General features: G+C 41.9%; 1 protein-coding gene across 5 annotated transcripts in view; it reads right to left on the bottom strand.

Moving 5' to 3' along the window:
- Positions 1 to 11236, bottom strand: part of ripor3 (RIPOR family member 3) — a 79838-nt gene extending 68602 nt beyond the window's left edge. For 2 of the 5 annotated variants that reach the window (XM_049598590.1, XM_049598444.1), the window contains exon 1: positions 10900 to 11236. The gene's annotated coding sequence lies outside the window, so the exon portion shown is untranslated. Of the gene's footprint in view, positions 1 to 8729; positions 8816 to 10899 lie in introns of all 5 variants that reach the window. The other 3 variants (XM_049598525.1, XM_049598362.1, XM_049598282.1) reach the window with 3 other exon arrangements.
- Between the last annotated feature and the right edge of the window lie 8441 nt (positions 11237 to 19677).

Raw genomic sequence — 19677 nt, 5'->3', positions numbered from 1 at the left:
TTGGACTGAATAGATGCTGTCATGGTTTCCAGTATCTAGTTATTATTACATTACATCTAAATAAATAAATGTGTAATTTGATGTGTGGGTGGAACCACAAGTCGGGGATCAGGGAGATGCTTGATAGAAAAATGTCAAAAAGTGACAAAGCAACATTTTTAGTAAGATATTATGCCAATAACTTACAGAAGCATTGCGTGCAATAGTCCACCTTCCACCTTGTGTTATTCTCTTTCTGTCGCTTTCTCTCTGTCCTTCTTAAACACACACACACACTGCGTGGAAAGCACTGCAGCTCAGCTTGTGTCTTGGGCTCTCATTGGCTGTAGTTTTCCGAGAAAGTGCCATACAGGTCCAGATATTTAGTCTGCTAGATAGCTGGTGAGCATTTTTGGCTTGCATCACACATAGAGCCCAAGCACGACTTTGTGAGTGCCAAGCCAGTGCTGCTTTGCCTCTGATCTAGAGCTTTGTTGGTGAGCTCCGAAAACTCTTAGCAAGGGGAAGATCAGGGCTAAAGTCACGTAGTGTGAATTAGATATAAGTGACAGTCCACCACTGCAAAACATGAAATATTTGTGAAAGGTCCATTTCCCGTGCTTGAGAATCATAATAACTTATCAACCTACTAATTCTGTTTTTCGGGTGAAACATTATTTTTAAACGATTTATTTGTATAAAATAAATATGATTTGTAAAATATTTGATCTGCATGTACTTTTTTTTAACTTCTAAACTTGCCCTGTGACAGAAAACACCCTTGTCCCAGACAAGAATTCACAACTTCAAACAATTAAAAAATGTGCCTTCAAAATCTAAAACTCGCAGAACATACTGACAACATTGGTGTAAAAATGTACTGCTATAAGTTGTGTATAAGTTATGTTTCCAAATGTATTTTTTATGGAAATGTTGGCAGTTCAAATTTCAGATTTCTACAAGTCATTTAATCAGATATAATAAGGGTTAGCTGTATCACAATGAGTCCTGTCTCACTTCCTGGTTTCCCAAAAGGTGGGAATGCTGCTTAGTATGCTAATTTTTGGATAAATTAATCATATAATATTGCCATAGAGTGTGTCTCAACCATAATAGGACAACTCCGTCACCTTCCTAAATCAAAACTAAATCAGAATTGTGGTTTAGAAATAAGTATTTGATTAGCAACCTTCTAAAATAAAATGGCTACTCACTAGGACTGCTGTGAAATTAATAAATATATAAGTATTTGTCAACTCTAAGGTATCAACTCCGTCAGATCTTTCGTCTGACCTTCATTATGTATGCGAAAAAATAAAAAGTAAAATCACTGGGAGGTTTGACCATTGCAAGGGTTAACAGTTAAGACTTTGATCTTTGAAAATATATTTTCCCAGTCTAATGTAGGAGTAAAAATGAAATTAAAAACCCCAAAGATAAGATTTTGTCACAGTCGTTAAGAAGGGGTGTCATATGAAGACATTTAATTGTGGAATGACGGCGTCCTGTTTTGTGTCTCAACACTTACTAATGAGATCATTACCTTTTTATGGAACTGACACTCCTCAGATTTAACTCTTTCATCACTGTTGACCCAGAAATCATTTTCAACTGTTCAAACTTCAGATAAATAACAACAAATGCTAATTGAGGTCAGCAGAGGTCTGTCTGAACGGGACAGGACCCCCCGCCCCCTGAATATAAGGCTGAGGATTATGAATAGAGAGTGTATTTTACAGACTTTTACTGCGTTCTTGCTTTACTGGGCAGCACAGAGCGGTGAATAGTGACAGGAAATATGTTAGAGAGCAGACAGAACCACCTCTCAGTGGCTGTGAACACTTAAAATACTACAATGTGCCAACTGTGTCTGACTGCTCAGGAAACCCTAAATCTAATAAACGACACATTAAAATGACTTTCACTCCGTTTCCACAGGCTCTTAATTTGAAAACACAACAGTTTTAGGCAACTGGAACACTGTGGGATGAAATTACGATTTTGCCTAAAAACAAAAACATCACAGTTGTAAACTTCTTATAATGAAGTAGAGAATTTACAGTTTGGTTCCCCGCCTCAATTAAAAACAGTTTCTCGTTTTATGTCCTAAAAAAATCTCAACCTGAATGTGTCACATGACAGAAAGAGCTGATCCTACGCCTGACCAAGACCAGCTGACGGACCAGTTGAGCTGATTAAACCAGTGGGGGAGTGGGTATTTCCTGAGAGGCTTGATACAAAAGTCCCTTTATGTATTCTAATAAAAAAAATAAAATAAAAAAAAAAAAACTGTCCATCCTTACTCCCACTTAAAAGACTAAAACCATATTTTCACTGCAGCAGTCGTGGAACAATGGAAATGCTTCCTTCCAAAAAAATCTGATATCTACCATTTGAAAAAGAAATTACTCCCACTCCTGAATGTATTATTGTTCTTATTGATGTGAAACACATTTTGAGATCTCAACCTGCAAATACAGATGTTTCTTTTTTTAACTACTGCCACTGTCAGCATCTACCAGAATGTATTTTATGTGAATATAACCCTCACTTCATCTTTTGATTAAATGCTAACACATCTGAAAGGAATAGTTTGGGAAGTAAGCTGATTTTCTTTCTAGCTGACAGTTGGATGAGAGGCTCATTTCCAGTTATGTGTGTGTAAGCTAAATATGAAGCTACAGCTAGCAACAAAATCCACCATTTAAGCTGAATAATAAAAATGTCATATAAAAAACTGAAGCATAAAAATGGTTTCATAGGAAGTTACATATAAATGAGTACAAAATACTGTAACTGTACTGTCATTGTTTTTTGCTGTTTCAACACCACTTTCAAATCCAACTGTAGCCAGTATCTCACTCTAACAAAATAAGCCTGAAAAGCTGGAAATCAGAACGGAAGTACAGAGAGTTGTTGCATTGGTGTGATCCGGCAGGATTTTAGAACGTTGCAGAATGGCGCATTGCAAGTACTTTCCTGTTTCAACTCATGTTGTCGCGAATCTTTGGTCTGAACTGGGCATGAGAAGTGTTGATGGTGGAGTTTGTTATTTTTGGACAGAGCCAGACTAGCCGTTTCCGTCTGTTTCTAGTCTTTATGCTAAGCTAAGCTAACTGGCTGCAGATACAGTGACGATATGTGACAACATGGGATGAGAATGTGTTGACCGCACTCATTGACGACCACGTTTTTTCAACCCTCTTTAGATGAAACCGGCTGCGTTCCCATGGAAACCATGCATGCCACAGTCCAGCGCCGGGTCTAAACTGTGTAATGACAGCAACAGAAAGTTTGTTGATCACAGCTACTGCTACACAAATCTAATTATTTAGGAAACACAAGACAGCTAATAAACAAATTAACTTGAACTGTTCCTTGAAAACCTTAGTTACCATTCACACTTAAAAGGGAAACATTTCAGTCTTGATCCTTTTTTTTTTTGTCATGTTTTTGTGTGATGAATGGAGACAACAATTTTTGAAATCGGTCCAATATTGAAAAAGAGCGTTGCAGCCAGCAGCTGTTTACATCCAGTAAAAGTGTTTGCTTTTGCCACTGACAGGCTCAGATTATTATTATGTGTATCTGAAATTAAACATGTTTCTTTGTTATTGTGTCAAACCAAGTCTTGCATGTTGATCTGTTGCAGGAAAACAGGAACAAACAGTGTTGCTCCATTCGTCACTTCGCCCTAAAAACATGAGAAAATGGGATCCAGGTTGAAAAATACTGAAGTTTCCCTTTCAGTTGCCACTTACAATGAACCAGAATTTTATATTCCTGAACCTCCCATTGGTTTGTTTTCATCACAACATGAAATAAGGACATTCATTATGAAAGAGAAACTTGCGGGAATGATGACACAAACTCTGGACATCAGCCCTGATGATTTCCTCAGAAAGGAGGAACAGGAATTGAGCTTTGTTTGACTATTGAGAATATTTGTTCTGGGACTTGAACAACTGTAACTGCTCTTAGAGTAAAACTAAAGTGCCAGAATCTTTGCACACTGACTGTTTATTGACCTCTTTGGGTGAACAGCTGGAGTTTCTGAGAGGACAGTGACACTGTAGAAGAAGAGTCTTTTTTCCCTCTTTAGTTTCACACTCCTTTAGCTAAAGGCATTTCTAGGATTTGAGGGCATTGGAGGCTGAGCCCAGAGTTATGTGGAAGAGAGATATAGTTGGCAGTTGTAGTTCAATGTGTTGTCATACAATGGTTCGTGTGATATCCTACAAAAATGCAAACACAACAGTTTGTATATCCTCGAACTTAAAGCTACAAAGGTTTAGTTTAAACAAGTGAAGTTACTGTGGGTAGGTTTAGGAAATGAAACATGGTGACAGCATCCCCTAAAATGCTCTCCTGGGAAAATCCTTTGTTTTTACGGACCGCTTCCTTCTGTACTCCTGCCAGCGCATTGGTCATGTGATCACAGCCTTCCCAAATCATGACTGTGTGGGATATGTATGAGTTTTGGTGCATTACTTCATGTAGAGCAAAGTCCAAACAATGCATGCTAGTGAAACATCCTGGTGCTGACTATATACTGGAGTTTACAGCCAGTTTAAAGCCACTCCCATCGCATAGATGGGAAGAGTAGATTCAGACTTCCTTCTGGTGATGCGGTTGGTTGGTGTGATTTGGTAGAAAGAAAATAGTTCCTACATGAAACTGCTCACAACAAGGTCTGCGGATTATCATAAGCAACTGGGTCATGATTTATGTAAAGAGACGTTGACGTTGAGTTTTCTAAATGTATTTTTTGAGCGCCACAAGCCGAGCGCCATTTAGTTCCATTATATTACAGAGAAGTCAGACATCTCTACGGCCACTCTAACATTCGGCAACTCACACCCAAACAATCTAGGCTAATGAATACCGATACAGGTAAGAGGAAAAATATGTAATTTTGATTTGGGGGTGAACTGTCTCTTTAACAGCCCACCATATTGTAAATACTTTTGATGTGTGACACTTGCATACAGTACGTGATGATGCAGACTCACAGTAGGTCTAAAATTTACTACCAAAACCTCGTCTCAGGAAAGCAGTCACTGTGTTTTCCCAATGAATTCCCAGCAGTGTTTTGATATGAAGCCACATGTACATGCTCACAGTGGAGGCTAACAAATTCAAACATGTCCTCTGAGAGGTTTTATATCCTGGCAAAGGATGAAAAACTAGGTGAAGCAAATTGAAGGAAAGCGGGTACACCAGCAACATATTCACACTTTATATTCACAGGTGACAAACTTCTAACCAGCCACAGCAGTTTATCAGGAGATAAAACAGGAGCCAAACCTGCTTCATCACCTCCATAAATGTATCTGGAAAGAATTTAACACGTGACTGCGGTTAATCAGTCTCAGTACAGTACTTCCATCACATCTGTTCTGCTGGATCGCTTCCCTCAATTGACACTAGATGGTATTTGTTAGCAAATGAGCGGCTTTATGGTGCTTTCTCCTGCCAGAAATAAAACACTTAAAGTGATGCTGTCTTGTAAAAGTTTAAGAAAGTTCTCATGTGGAGCAGCAGGAGTGGATTTCATCCTGCTGCGGATTTTTCTCTCAGTTCATCATTTCTCAGGAGAGTTCACGGACCTGGAGGTCACGAAGCGTGGGGCAAGATAAGCTCTGTGTGTGTGTGTCCGGGTAAAGTGGTTGTTGGATGATGTCATGTGACTAATTGGAAGCAGCATAGGTGTGTATGTGTGAGAGAAAGAGTGTGTGTATGTATGTTTAAGGATAATAAATGGAGTTGAAGGCATCGGGGAATAGAGCTGCTTTGTTGACAGGATGAGCTTGTTGCTATAACTCACTGGAGCTGTAAATCACACACACACACACACACACACACACACACAGCAGCCATCTCAGATTAGTGCGTGTATCACACCTCTTCAGGAGATGATGATTCATCTAACAGCTGTTTCACCGACTGCACACAGACACACACACTAATATAAATGCAGGTACATTCACTGAACACAGATACAAACAGCAGGTTTCTACAGCGTCTCACACACACACAGTCAACACATCTAAAAACACAGAAATTCAGATATATATTTGATAAAAACTCACACAAAGACATTTCTCATTCAGACTGTAGAGCTGGACTTTTTCCAAACATACACCAGTGAATTGTGGGATTTTAAACATGTAGAAATATAATTTATCCTGACATAACTCTTGGACGTTTACATCCATTTCACTCAGGAACCTCTGAACATCTTGCTAGTACCGGGTTGGACCCCTTTTGCCTTCAGAACCGCCTTAATTCTTGGTGTCACAGAGTCAACAAGGTGCTGGAAACATTCCTCAGAGATTTTGGTCCATATTGACATGATGACATCACACAGTTGATCCATGATGAGAATCTCCCGTTCCACCATGTCCCAAAGGTGCTCTATTGGACTGAGATCTGGTGACTGTGGAGGCCATTGGAGTACAGTGAACTCATTGTCATGTTTGAGATGATGTGAGCTTTGTGACATGGTGCGTTATCCTGCTGGAAGTAGCCATCAGAAGATGGGTACACTGTGGTCATAAAGGGATGGACACGCTCAGCAACAATACTCAGGTAGGCTGTGGTGTTTAAACCATGCTCAGTTGGTACTAAGAAAATCTCCCCCACACCATTACACCACCAGCAGCAGCCTGAAGCGTTGATACAAGGCAGGATGGATCCATGCTTCCATCTGAATGTGGTTTTTCCAATCTTCTATTGTCCAGTTTTGGTGAGAAAACCCGTGTGAATTGTAGCCTCAGTTTCCTGTTGTTAGCTGACAGGAGTGGCACCTGGTGTGGTCTTCTGCTGCTGTAGCCCATCTGCTTCAAGGTTGGACAAGGTGTTGTTGCTTCAGAGATGCTCTTCTGCACACCTTGGTTGGAACCAGTGGTTATTTGACTTCCTGTTGCCTTTCTATCATCTTGAACCAGTCTGGCCATTCTCCTCTGACCTCTGGCATCAACAAGGCATTTTGGCTCACTGGATATTTTCTCTGTCTGGGACCATCCTCTGTAAACCCTAGAGATGGTTGTGGCACCAACAAGCATGCCACGTTCAAAGTCACTTAAATCACCTTTCTTCATCATTCTGATGCTCAGTTTGAACTTCAGTAGGTCGTCTTGATCATGTCTACATGACTAAATGGATTAAGTTGTTGCCACGTGATTGGCTGATTAGCTATTTGTGTTAAGGAGAAAACAGGCGTACCTAACTACTGTAAGTGACCGGTGAGTATATTGTATCAAATCAAGTCAGATAATTCTCTGAATATTTTCGGGTCTCCTCTCATTTGTGCTTGCTCGTAGGTGTGTTAGCCTCAACCTCTGCACTTTCACCAGTGGTTTGTGATGTGGGCTGTACGTCAGAGTCTATTGTGGTTCACAAGAATGTCCGTACACTTGGAAAAATAATACAGCTAATATGTATCAGTAGCATGTAAATGTTTGCTAACTGGTCACCTCAAATAGACTGATTCATCTTTGCTAACAATAGTAACTCTGAGGACCCGTCGACGTAACGGACCCCCTGTTGAGGTTCCAGGGGATAAAGGGTCATTTAAGGGTACTGTTTGCGGTGGAAAGGGTCCAGGTACCATGTCACTTTTGGTTACAAAGGTACCATACTGGAAGTGTTTGGTGGAAATGGGACTTTAATTCAGCGTTTAAAGCCACCTTGCTGGGTTAGTTAGCCGTCTTGGTAGGCAGGTCAGGGTTGGGGTGCTTAGTGATTAGCTTCTTGTTTTAAATTCTTTATTTCAAACTGCCAGCACACACAGTATCAAAAGAAAACATCAGAATCAGGCTCATACAGGTGACGCATTGAGAAAACAACAAAAAGCAGTGAACAGCCGAGTTAACGAGTGCTGTAAAGTGCTGGTGACCCGACCAGCTCACTAAAGTTTCATAGTACAGGAGCAGGCGTTGGGAGTCGGAATATAAGAGGTGCCATTCTTTCTATTACAAGTCAAGAAACCATCACATTAATGTTGAAGCTGTGTTAAGGTAAAAAAAGTTGCATATTGTTGCTTTAACCCACCGTGTCATCCTTCTTTTAAAAGCACTCCTCCTCACACACACACACACACCCACACACACCAGCAGTCAGTGTGTATCACAGTGATAATAAAAGCATGGACACAATTCCAAACATCTGCCCGGCACGCTTCATTAGACCACAAAGACAAACTCTATTAATCTCGTAATGGTCGCTTTCGTTTGTAACGTGTCGCCGTCCTCGGTGCTAATGAAACCATTGTTGAGACGTCTGAGGCACTTACAGTGAAACCAGTGAATGTGGAAGAGATTAACACTTCACACTGAACAACGCTGCTTTCTTATAGTCCGTCCCCTCACACACACACACACACACACACACACACACACACTTTCCTCAGTCACAAGTGTTAGCATTTAATTCAACCACAATTGAACCAGTGACCTCCCATTGAGACCATCTGATGACCCATGTAGCCAAAAACCCCCACTATTGCCAGGACACACACACACACACACACACACACTGTAAGAATACAAATTGAACTTGACAGATCTATGAACTCGGGGAACCTTACACTGCAGCAGCACTCTAGACTAACTAAAGAAACGATCTAAAAAATAGATGTTGGAAGAGAGGAGAGAGAGCATGAAACAGAAGGGGTGGAGAGGAGAAGAAGGGGGGAGAAAGAGGGAGGAAGGGGGAGAGTGAAGGGTTAGCGAGCAGCAGATCCTGACCCGGCTTGTTGTGTTGATGTTTTCTCTGGCAGCCCGTCAGGTTGAGCTGCACTCACTGAGGGGGTTCATGAGAAACTGACGCTCATCTGGCAGTAAGGGAGAGGAGAGGAGAGGAGAGGAGAGGAGAGGAGAGACTGAATTAAAGAAATAGCTAGTTTTTTGGTCGGAGAATCACGATTTCTTTCTGGAAATGTTTTAAACATGTATTTCAGATGTTGCAGGATAAAAGACGTCAGAAAGGGTGTAGCGGGATAAACATAAAGTTAGTTGCGCTTTTATCTGCCGTAATTACATTCAGAATTTGAAACTGAAACCGAAACCCAAATCTTCTATAAGTCCGTTGCTTTAGCTGAAAAGCTGCCAAACTCGGGTTGACAAAATGGTCAGGGAGTGGGGGAGAAGTCTGATGACCGACCAGCTGCTTGTAAACGTGGGTTTTTGGGTAATCAGGTTGTTGCGGTGAGTGCGAACTTGTTATCCAATATCCTGCCTTAAAGGATAATACATATTTTTCCTCTTACCTGTAGTGCTGTTTATAAATCTAGATTGTTTTGGTGTGAGTTGCCGAGTGTCGGAGATATCGGCCGTAGAGGTGTCTGTCTTCTGTCCAATATAGAGGAGCTGGATGACACTCAGCTCGCGGTGCTCAAAGTGCCAAAAAAATACATTTGAAAACTCAACAGCAAAGTCTCTTTACAGAAATCATGACCCAGTTACTCAAGATAATCCACAGACCTTGTTTTGGGCAGTTTCATAAAGGAACTATTTTCTTCTACCAAAGTACACCCACCAACCACATCACCGCATAGAAGGAAACGTGAAACTACTCATGTATGACAATGTGCGATGTGGCTGAGCTGTGTAGCTAGCCCTCTGGTGCTAGGTGAGCTAGCAGCAGATGCACGCTTCCTTCTGTGTAGTGATACAGGTGGCGGGTGTAGTTCTGAAGGACGAAAATAGTTCTTACATGAAACTTACACTTGTATGCTATTATGTAGCGGATACGTTGAAACTTTTATGTTTCTATCAGAATTAATTTTGCTAACGAAAACTAGGACAAAAATTATTTGTCAGTGATGAAGAAGAAACGTTGACAAGCTAAAATTAATCTTGATAATAAAACCTTGGTTAAAAATGTCAGCTATCGGACATTCAAAATCTGAGGAAAGGCGAACTGAGCGGCTAACGGGGGCCGTGCTGGCAGTTATTTTCTAATGCCGCACAAGCGGTATGAGATTGGAGTGCCGACTGGCTGTAAACTCCAGTGAATAGTCAGCACCTGGATGTTTCGCTAGCCTGCAAACACTCTGGACTGGAGTAGCGTCAGCCGTTGGTGTGAGTTGTGAGCTTTAATTCAGCAGTATCTTAGCAGCAGAGGATAGGAGAGTAGATTAAACGAATGAAAAGCCAGCGTTTCTGCAAGCATAAGCATATTTCTGCTGTCTTTTTTTTAAAGATAAAACTTAAGGTCTGAAAGTAAACTAACAACACAACACTAACAAAAACTCATGTTACTCAAGAAGGACAGCGGATCAGAACAGATGTGATGGTGACAGAGATACAGCAGACTCTGATGTCAGGGACACTGGAATTCAGACCAACAACATGCAGCCGGTAAACCTTGGAAAACCAGCATCCCTGCCTCCTGTGACTTTTCATCCACAGAGCAAAATCACCTGTGTCCAAAAACTCAGCTCACAATACATTTTTGAGCTGACTTCAAACAAACAGCATCAACAGCCAGCTGTGTCTGCTCCTGAATGTCATGGCCACTGCTCTACAGACTTTTCAGTTTCATTTCAATGCTTTAATCTGGCAAACAGCCTTTAAAGTTACTGTATCTACATACAAAAATAACTTTTTAAAATTATTCACATCAAAATATTCCCAGTTCTTTAACAGACTTCATAGAAAACCTCCCTTATCTTTTCAACTGGAACACCAAACAGGAGGACGGCTGTAAATGTTGTGCTTTTAATTTGAGCTGATGTGCAAATTAACCAAAAGGACGCAGGTTCAAATCCTCACAACAGAGACCTTTCCTACCAAAGGAACCTTGAACCAGGCACCAAAACCTCACTTACACATAAATTAAAGCCTTAGAAACACTTAACACTCATAATAAAACTCCATATGATCCATCACAAGGGTTAAAAGCATATAAACTCACCTGACTGGATGAAGAATCGGTTATTCCCAACTGTCACTCCAAGTCCTCCACACCAAAAAGCTGCCTCAGCGGACGAGTCATATCCAACACTGCTATATGTTTGTGTGTGCGTGTGTGTGTGTGTGTGTCAGTGGGTTTGGCAGCTGCCTGCTCGCTCCTGATAGCATTCAGTGTTGCAGCAGCAGCAGCACGAGAGGGTTTCACAGCGACGTCAGAGAGCCTGGAAACACAGCGGTGAATTAAGTTCCCCTCCTGTCTTCTCTCTCGGCTCTCCTCCTCTCTGTTTCTCTGTCACTCTCTTTATTTTCCAGCTCTGCCTCTCCTCTCCTCTCTCCCCCTCTCAGCTTCTTCTCCACTCCCTTTTTCTGTTTCTCTCCTCCTCTCTCAGCACTTCCCACTCAGACAATTTGCTTTTTTTTCTTTTAGTCAGCTTCAATTAATGTACCTAGGCCTCTACTCCTTCTTTTCACCTCCCCCTTCTTACTATTCTTGCTGCTTTTCTTGTTTTCTGTCTTGATTTGCGAGCTCTTTCTTTTCTCTCTCACGTTCTGCCTCTCTGTTTTAGCACTTGTCATCCTCAATTTCTTATCTGTAACTCGAACTCTTAATCTTTTTGCCTCGTCCTGTTCATTGCTTCTCTCTGTCATCTCCGATCTGTCATTTTCATTCTTCCATGTGACTCTTCATAGCGTGCACTCTCATTCTCTGCGAAGCTATTCCCCTTCCTCAACTCAAATCCCTCGCTTTCTTTCTGCTTTCCCTTGGGGATACACTCTGTTTCCCAACAACTGTCCTCCAGTTCTCTTAAACTCCTCTTTCATCTTCTCTTTCCGCTCTTTCCCACCCGGTCGCTTCTTTGCTTTATGTTGTTACTTTCTTTTCCTGCACTTCAGAGTAATTGTAAATGTTTCAGAAGCCTTCTCCTCCTCCTCCTCCCTCTCTCCTTTTTCTTCCCCTTCCCCCCGCTCCGCTGGGCGAGTATCATGTTTGGCTTTAAACTAAAGAACTTGGCTCCAGCACAGACCACATACATCAGTAACACTGCTGCTTTATGTCCTGATTGGTGGTTGTGCGTTTGTGGAAATAAACATTGCACACTGAAAGAATACTCTTATGTTTGGAGACGTTTCTCAGCAGTGCACAAAAGACGGTGTAAACCTTTGAATCACATGAACAGAAGGAAATAAAGGGCATTAAAGTTGTTGTTTGGGTGGAGAGGTTTGCTGTGAATCAGAAAGGTTTACATTGATGGAATAATCTTGTCAATAATACAGTAAACAAAGAGACAACATACAGATCTGTTGCTCAACCTGGTCTCACTCCCACCTTCTCAAATACTGATGCTTTGTCCAAAATCTTGCACCAATGTAAAGAGGCACACTTGAGCGGCAGTATGAGTCAACCTGGGTGACAGCATTTGTTGGCGCTTCAGGCAACTACCATAGTATTAAGAGCAAAAATCTCCACACTGGGTGGGCGGGAGTGGAGGTGGATGGTTCAAACAAACTCCAGACTTTCACCCAGGTGTCCGCTGTTCATGTCTCTTGTGAAACCAAAAGTCAGTTATATTGTTTTTATAGTGACATATGGTGCTAGTGTGTGTAACATACTATACTAGTGACTTATGTGACGTTACATTTTGTCGGTAACAAAATATTTTAAGTCAAACCATGTGACAATCAGAAACTGTGTATTTCTTATGAAAATTCTTGAAAAAGGTTTATTTTGAAAAGAGATGATGCATTTAAGAAACCTAACTTGACACGCTGTCCCTGAATGTCCAAAACTGACGTTAGAGGGGTACCTAGTGCATCACATTTTGTTGCCCATTAGTTGTTGTTTTTTTTTTAATTGAATTGCAACACCATTCCCACATACATACACATTTCAAGAAAACAAAAATAGCCCAAGTGAAACCAGCAAGAGGGGACAAAAAAGGAGACAATGCCATCATTAAAACTTGGGGGTGTAAAAGTGATAACAAAACATCTGTCTTCACAATAAGCTCCCGCCACCCCCTTCACTACCACCTAATGCGTCATATTTTGACGTGATGGGCCTCGGACCAAACATTAGTATTAGAAAAGTCGGGGGTGACAATGTGTTGCTTGGTTCTGCTGCGTAATATTAGAATGGGAATCTTTTCTACTGATGTTTAAATCTTGTGCTTTCACGAGCACAAGCCTCTCGTCTGTGAGTAGATGCACACAGTTGGTGGGTGTAGTTCAGTAGTAAGAAAATAGTTCCTACTTGAAACTATTTTGAGTAACCAGGTCATGATTTCTGTGAAGAGATATTACTCTTGTGTTTCTTTTAATGTATTTTTCGGTGCTTTGAGCACCTCAAGCCGAGTGTCATCTAGTTTCATTATATTGGAGAGAAGTATTTTTAATTTTGAGGTGAGCTGTCCCTTTAAAGCATCAACTCAGCGTGAAGTGAGCATAGCATTAATTCAGACAGGACATGATGTCAAGCTCAGCTCACATCCCAGCAACATCAGCTGATCTCAAACGGTCCAATCAACTGATGGAGCAGCTGATTGATGGAAGGGAGTCAGCTGATAGATCACATGATTCCTTTCTATGCAACCAATTGGCGAATTTCATTCAGGACGCCCTGTTTAAACTGCTCTGGCCTGCCTACTGTTGTTGCTTCCTCTGCAAGCTGCTTTGCAACCTGCCTCCACCCCAGCTCCTCCTTTTGCTGTGTCTGACTTAGCAATGTCATTTCTGTTTGTCATTGATGCTGCTCTGTTCTGTTCCCAGGGGGTCTTTGCTGCTGCTCTCCCTGCCTTTCCATGTAGGCGCATGGAAGGGCAGGGAGGTGTACTCTCTCCGCCTTAAGGCCATATCGGGCGGAACGTACTCCGCGGACGTCCGTGCGGACTCAAAGTGGACGTCCGCAAGCCCTGTGCGCGCAAAGCTCAGATTTTACGACCGCACGGACTGCGCTCCACGCACCAGTGACTGCTCAGCATGTATTTTTCACATCGCAGGGATTTTTCACGGACATTTTTACAGGAAACTACAACGCGGAAGTGCGCTTGACTATGAAAGCCCGAATAACTGCGGACATTCCTCATGGAGTCCGCTCCGCTTATAGTACACCCGAGTATGTTCGGGCCTTTAGACTTTCCTTGTTTGCACATGGAAGGGCAGGGAGGTGTGCTCTCTCCGCCTTTGGCTTTCTGCCCAGACCTAGGAAAGGCGGAGGGGCCCCAGAACAGAGCCATACCGCCAAATATAATACTGCAAATGGAAATAAAGTTTTCTTTGACTGAAGTGGTCTTGACTAAATTACAGTTTGCGAATTTTATTTCTGGCCTTATAGATTGTTTTTATTTGCCCGGGTTCTAAGATTTGTCTTGAGTTGTGTGAACTAACCCTTTAACAGTCCCACAAAACAGTAATGACTTGGATTTGGTTGATCAGAAGTGTTTTTTACAAATATAATGCAACGTAAACTGTCAGTTACCACGAAGAATATGTAGAAATTTACTGTACATCTCTTGAGAATAGCTGGAAGATTATGCTTGAAGCAGTAAACATGCTCTCCTTGCCTTCATGTTACATGCTGCTTGAAGTCAATGTGTGTGTGTTTTGATGGTGGAGCCCTCTTTACTGTCACATTCTGCGTTTGTTGTTTTGTTTCTGGCATGTGAGTGTTTTTCTGTGATTATCACGGCCACATCAGAGATCCACAGAGCCATCAGACAGAAATGCACAGCCTGTGAACATGAAATAAAACTACGCAGCATCGTTAAAAGCCGTCCAGAATGTTTCTCAGGCTGTCGTGGGGAAAAAAACCTCATCAGACTGTGTACGCTGTCTGAAGTTATTGAACTCGCAGTTAATCTTAAATGTTTGTGAAATTCTCCTGATTAGCCTGCTGGGAGAGGCTGTGATGTGGGGACGTCGACATGGTCAGCTTTAAGGTCTGTGTGGGAAAATTTTAATTTAGTCGTCTTGTAATGGGTCGTAATGGGTCCCTCTTGTTTGGTTTGTTTGGTAATCAGCAGGATATCTCAAATCTTTCATGAAATTTGGTACCAAGTTACAAGATCAAGGATCATGTGATTAGCATGTGGTGTGGAGGCAGGAATGTCTTGGCAGGATTTCTCGCCAGAGGGAGAATTCTTGTCCAATTTGTCAGGAATTAATTTTTTCATTTGAATGTCAGTCTCTAAGTATAAATACACATAAGCTACATCAGTAAAAGAATGTGGACACCCAAACAAAATATGTTGGCGGTTGAATATTGCATCCATGTGTGATTGTCGAACATCATACTCCCAAACCACAGATATTAATATGCTCCTATATCAGCCTCCACTCTTCAGATTTCAAGGTTTCTACAAGAATTTGGAACCTGGCTGCAGATATTAGCAAGTTTTGTTGTGTTAAGAGGCCTTTACTCTCCAAATGTCGTTGGAGTGTTTTTAATTACACAACTGACTCAAGTTAAAAACCTTGAAGTCCAACTGCTACTCAACCTTCAGTGAAAGTGTGTTTAGCTTGCTGAATAGAAGTCCATCATTCATTATCTATAACTGCTTATCCTATTCAGGGTCTCGGGGGGCTGGAGCCTATCCTAATAATTTTTAAATTGCAGATGACACAGCAATTGTGAGTCTTCTGCGTAAGGACATGGACTCTTTTGCATATCACGATGAGATCAACACCTTCATTAAGTGGTGTGATAAAAACCATCTGGTTTTAAACGTGTCAAAGACACGAGATGGTTCTTGACCCAAGGCAAGTGACTACACACGAGCCAGTGGTCATTAAAGACCAGACTATCAATCAAGTGGCCACATACAGATACTTAAGGGTCCATATCGATAACCTTCTTGGCTGGAAAGCACACATTGACAACTTGCGCAACAAACTGCAGCAGAGACTGTATTATTTGAGACGACTGAGGCTCTATGGGGTTAGCAAGCAGATCATGCTGATTTTTTACAGAGCTGTTTTAGAGAGCCTCATCAGATATGGAATCACAGCCTGGTATGGCAACCTGTCAGTACAACTGAAAAACAGGTTGGCCAATATGCACAAAACAGCAATGAAGATAACTGGTATGAGACAATATGAGTCCATAGAGAATCTGTATAATCAGTCGGTCATGAAACAAGCAACAAAAATCTCTTCAGACTCTACTCAGCCACTGTCCTCTGAATACGAACTCCTCCCATCAGGAAGAAGATTTCGTATACCAAAGTGCAAAACAAACCACCTCAAATTATCTTTTGTTCCAGCCTCCATTAAGCTGTTGAACAATGTTAAAAACTAGTGCAATAGAGCAACGAGCAACGTGCATTAAACACACGGCACTTTAGCACTCAGCACTTTTTCTTGCACTTTAGACGTCTCTGTATGTCCCTGTGTTGTGACTGTTAAATGTAGTCCATGTCTGTTCAATGTGACAGCACTGTCCCTGTGATGATGTTTTTATCTTGTCCTGTGAAGCAATGAAATGTAGCACTGTGCCCAAGATGAATTTCCCTTAGGGGACAATAAAGTTTACCTTACCTTACCTTACCTTACAGCTTATATTAGGCAAAACAAGGCCTGGACAGGTCACCAGACTATCACAGGGCTGACACATTAGCCCCTTTCACACTGCCAGATTTTCCGCGAATGTTGGGCTGTTTTGCTGGCCAGCTGCGAGCGTTTATACACAGAGGCGGAATGGTGAGTTGATCCGAGGTGCCCAATTTTCCGCCTCATAGGGTAGTCATATTGGCAGAGCCCTTTTAGTTTAAACAGACCGAGGCGGCCTTCCGCAATGGGAGGGGCTGTTGATGACGCAGCACGTGCGAGCCACTGGCGGTGGATAAACAGGAAACAGCTGATAGCAGGAATTAGCGAGCAGCTAGTAGCAAGAGGGAAACGCAAACCTGACAGACACTGTAAAGATGAGCAACTGGGGAGACAAGGAATTGTGCGCCCTCCTTGTCCTCGCAAACGAAGAGGCCATTAACCGTCAGATGACGGGGACGGTGAAGGACGGGCCGATTTATGAGAGAATCGCCGCCTGACCAGCCGCGCCTTCCCTCCCACGTCACTGGTTACATCACACGCTGAGCTACACGATTTGTTACTTGCTCACGCCCCCCATTGCCCCGAAAAAGACGCATTCTGTATAAACAAAAGTAGGTAGGCGACATTTTGCTGCACTCCCCGATTTTGTTTTTATACTGCCAATGCTGAAAAAAGACTGATTGGGCTTTCCTGCAAATTTGCACAATTCCTGTCTAAAAAGGTCTAGAGAGACACACAGCCATTCACGCTTACATTAACACCTATGGGCAAATTAAAGTCACCAGTTTAGCTGACCTGCATGGACCCTGGAGTTTTGACAGGGCAGGGTTCAGCAACCTTAAAGAGCCATTTTTGGCCGAAAAAGAAAAAAAAGAATCTGTCTGGAGCCGAAAAAACACATTTTAGCTTCATAACAAAGGTAACACAGCCAAATTTAAGTCGAATTTAGCGTATCAAAATTACTAGATCATTGCAGATAAAAACAAACAAACTTGTCCACACACTATTAAATTCTCTTTTTGCCTCCTGAGACTTTTCCCTTCTTGGTTTTGGAATCCACAGCTATCCAAGCTGGAAAGATTCAAGACTACTTTAGCAATTGCAAGTGTTGTGTTTAGAGGAAAAGGCACCAGGCCAGACGTATGACGCACATTTTGGTTGACGAGATGCTAACAAAAAAATTTAGATTGGTGTATAAGCTACGCTTTTTCTTTTTTTTTTTTTTAACAGTTGAAGAAGGTAAGCATCACTTTAGGCCTAAAACAATACATGAAAATTAAGTTTAAAACAATATTCAGTTGTGTACGTGGAGTGATTATTATCAGCATGACATCACATGATTGAATGGATAATGTAAATATGCATGATCTGTGGTGAATCGGCTGCTTTATGAAGTGTTAACGAACAGATATTGTTTCTCAGCTGCCTGTGTTCAATTAATTTGAAGGATCTGCTGAGACAGAAACACACACCTACAAACACACCCGTACACGGTTTAAAATAGGCTACACAAATATTTCTGTCATAGTTTAGACAACTCTTAACATACACACTGACACAAACGTGCACACACACACATATTTACAAATGCACATACCGCACACACCCACACACAATCAGTTGGCTGCTAACACAGAAATACACACCGATATTTACTTCAGCTGGCACATTCACTTCATAAGCCTGCACACACATACACACACACACACACACACACACACACACACAAACTCAGACACATGGCAGGCAGAGATAAGGAGGAAGAGACGAGTGCATCCTGTGTATCTGGAGGCCTCTGCTCCTCCACTCCCTCATCACACATTCACTGTAACAGCTGACTGTGCATTTGTCTATATGTGTGTGTGTGTGTGTGTGTGTGTGTGTGTGTGTGTGTGTATGTGTGTATGTGGACTGTTACTTCTATGTTTGTGAGGACCAATTTGAGTTTACGTGTCTTCACTTGTTTAAAGAGATGTTTGAGGGTGTACTTGTAGATGGTACCAATGGAACCGTTCCATACCGTCCCCATGTTTGGTCCCCCCTCTGTTGGGGTACCTAGCACACAGATCTGATGCTAAAAGGTGGAGCTGTGAACGCTGCAGTCTGTTGACTGGCCAGCATAGTACTAGCTGCTTGTTGTAAAGAAAATGAACATAACAGGAGCACTTCAGCCACAGAATGACCATTTGTAAATCATTTAGTCATGCCATGTGACCTTCATTTCAGGAAGAAAACTTTATTTTTCTTGCATGCCTTTACAGAAACAGTGAGCATATTGTTGTATTGATTCACTGGAGACCACGTTTAACAACAGGAAACCATATCAAAACATCCGTTCACAAACTCTCACACAACTCGTGCAGTATAATCCACGTCTCATGTAGCCGGTCGTTTGCTCAGCACTTCCTAAACACACACATTTTCACTGAAACTTTTCTGTTATCAACTTTTCTGTTATCAACGGCAGAAATACTGTACCTCAGTATAGAAGGCTGTATAGCCCCCAACACTTCACCCTACCGCTCTGTCCTTACAAGGATCAGGCACCTAACCTCCAGAGATGAACATGTAAAATGGGGGAGGGGTAAGGGTTAAGTGGTAGGGACACAGGATGTGCTGAAAGTAAGCCGTGGCTTTAGAGTTGAAAAATAGAATAAGGTTGAGGTCAGAGTTGGTGCTGCTCCTTAACGACACCAAAAAAAACACATAATACAGAGTAAATCCTGAAATAACCTGAAGTAATGTGACAGTTGAGATTAACAGGAAACAATCAGCAGTAGACCTGGTGCAACCGCACAGTAACAGCTGTAATGTTAAAAATACTTTGTTTTCCCTCCTCTCTGGATTTGTACCCGTACCTCTCAGCCTCAGCGTCACCTCAGCATCAAGGAGGAAAAATGTGAATGTGTGAGAGATGTGATTTTGTTCTGAGTTGTGAAGTGCATTTTCTCTGTTCTTGTTCCTGTGGATTCAGACTCTTTGACTGTTGAAATGAACTGAGATGAACTGAACAGAGAGAGGTCCTCTACCACTGTAGCATGATGCCCTCTGCTGTCAATACGCTGCTACTAAGTGAAGAACATTTTGCCCTTTTTACACCCGAAGCTTTCCACATCAAGGACCTCAGACTGAACATCATGTGCTTTCTATTCTGTCGTTACTGCACTTTATCATGACAGTATCTTCTAAACAGTGAAATATGTAGAAGAAAGATCCCATCACACTGGATTGTTTC

The sequence above is a fragment of the Epinephelus fuscoguttatus genome, linkage group LG1 (assembly GCF_011397635.1).
Source record: "Epinephelus fuscoguttatus linkage group LG1, E.fuscoguttatus.final_Chr_v1".
Lineage (NCBI taxonomy): Eukaryota > Metazoa > Chordata > Actinopteri > Perciformes > Serranidae > Epinephelus > Epinephelus fuscoguttatus.
The sequence above is the reverse complement of the archived record's forward strand: the minus strand, read 5'-3'. Positions and strand labels throughout refer to the sequence as shown.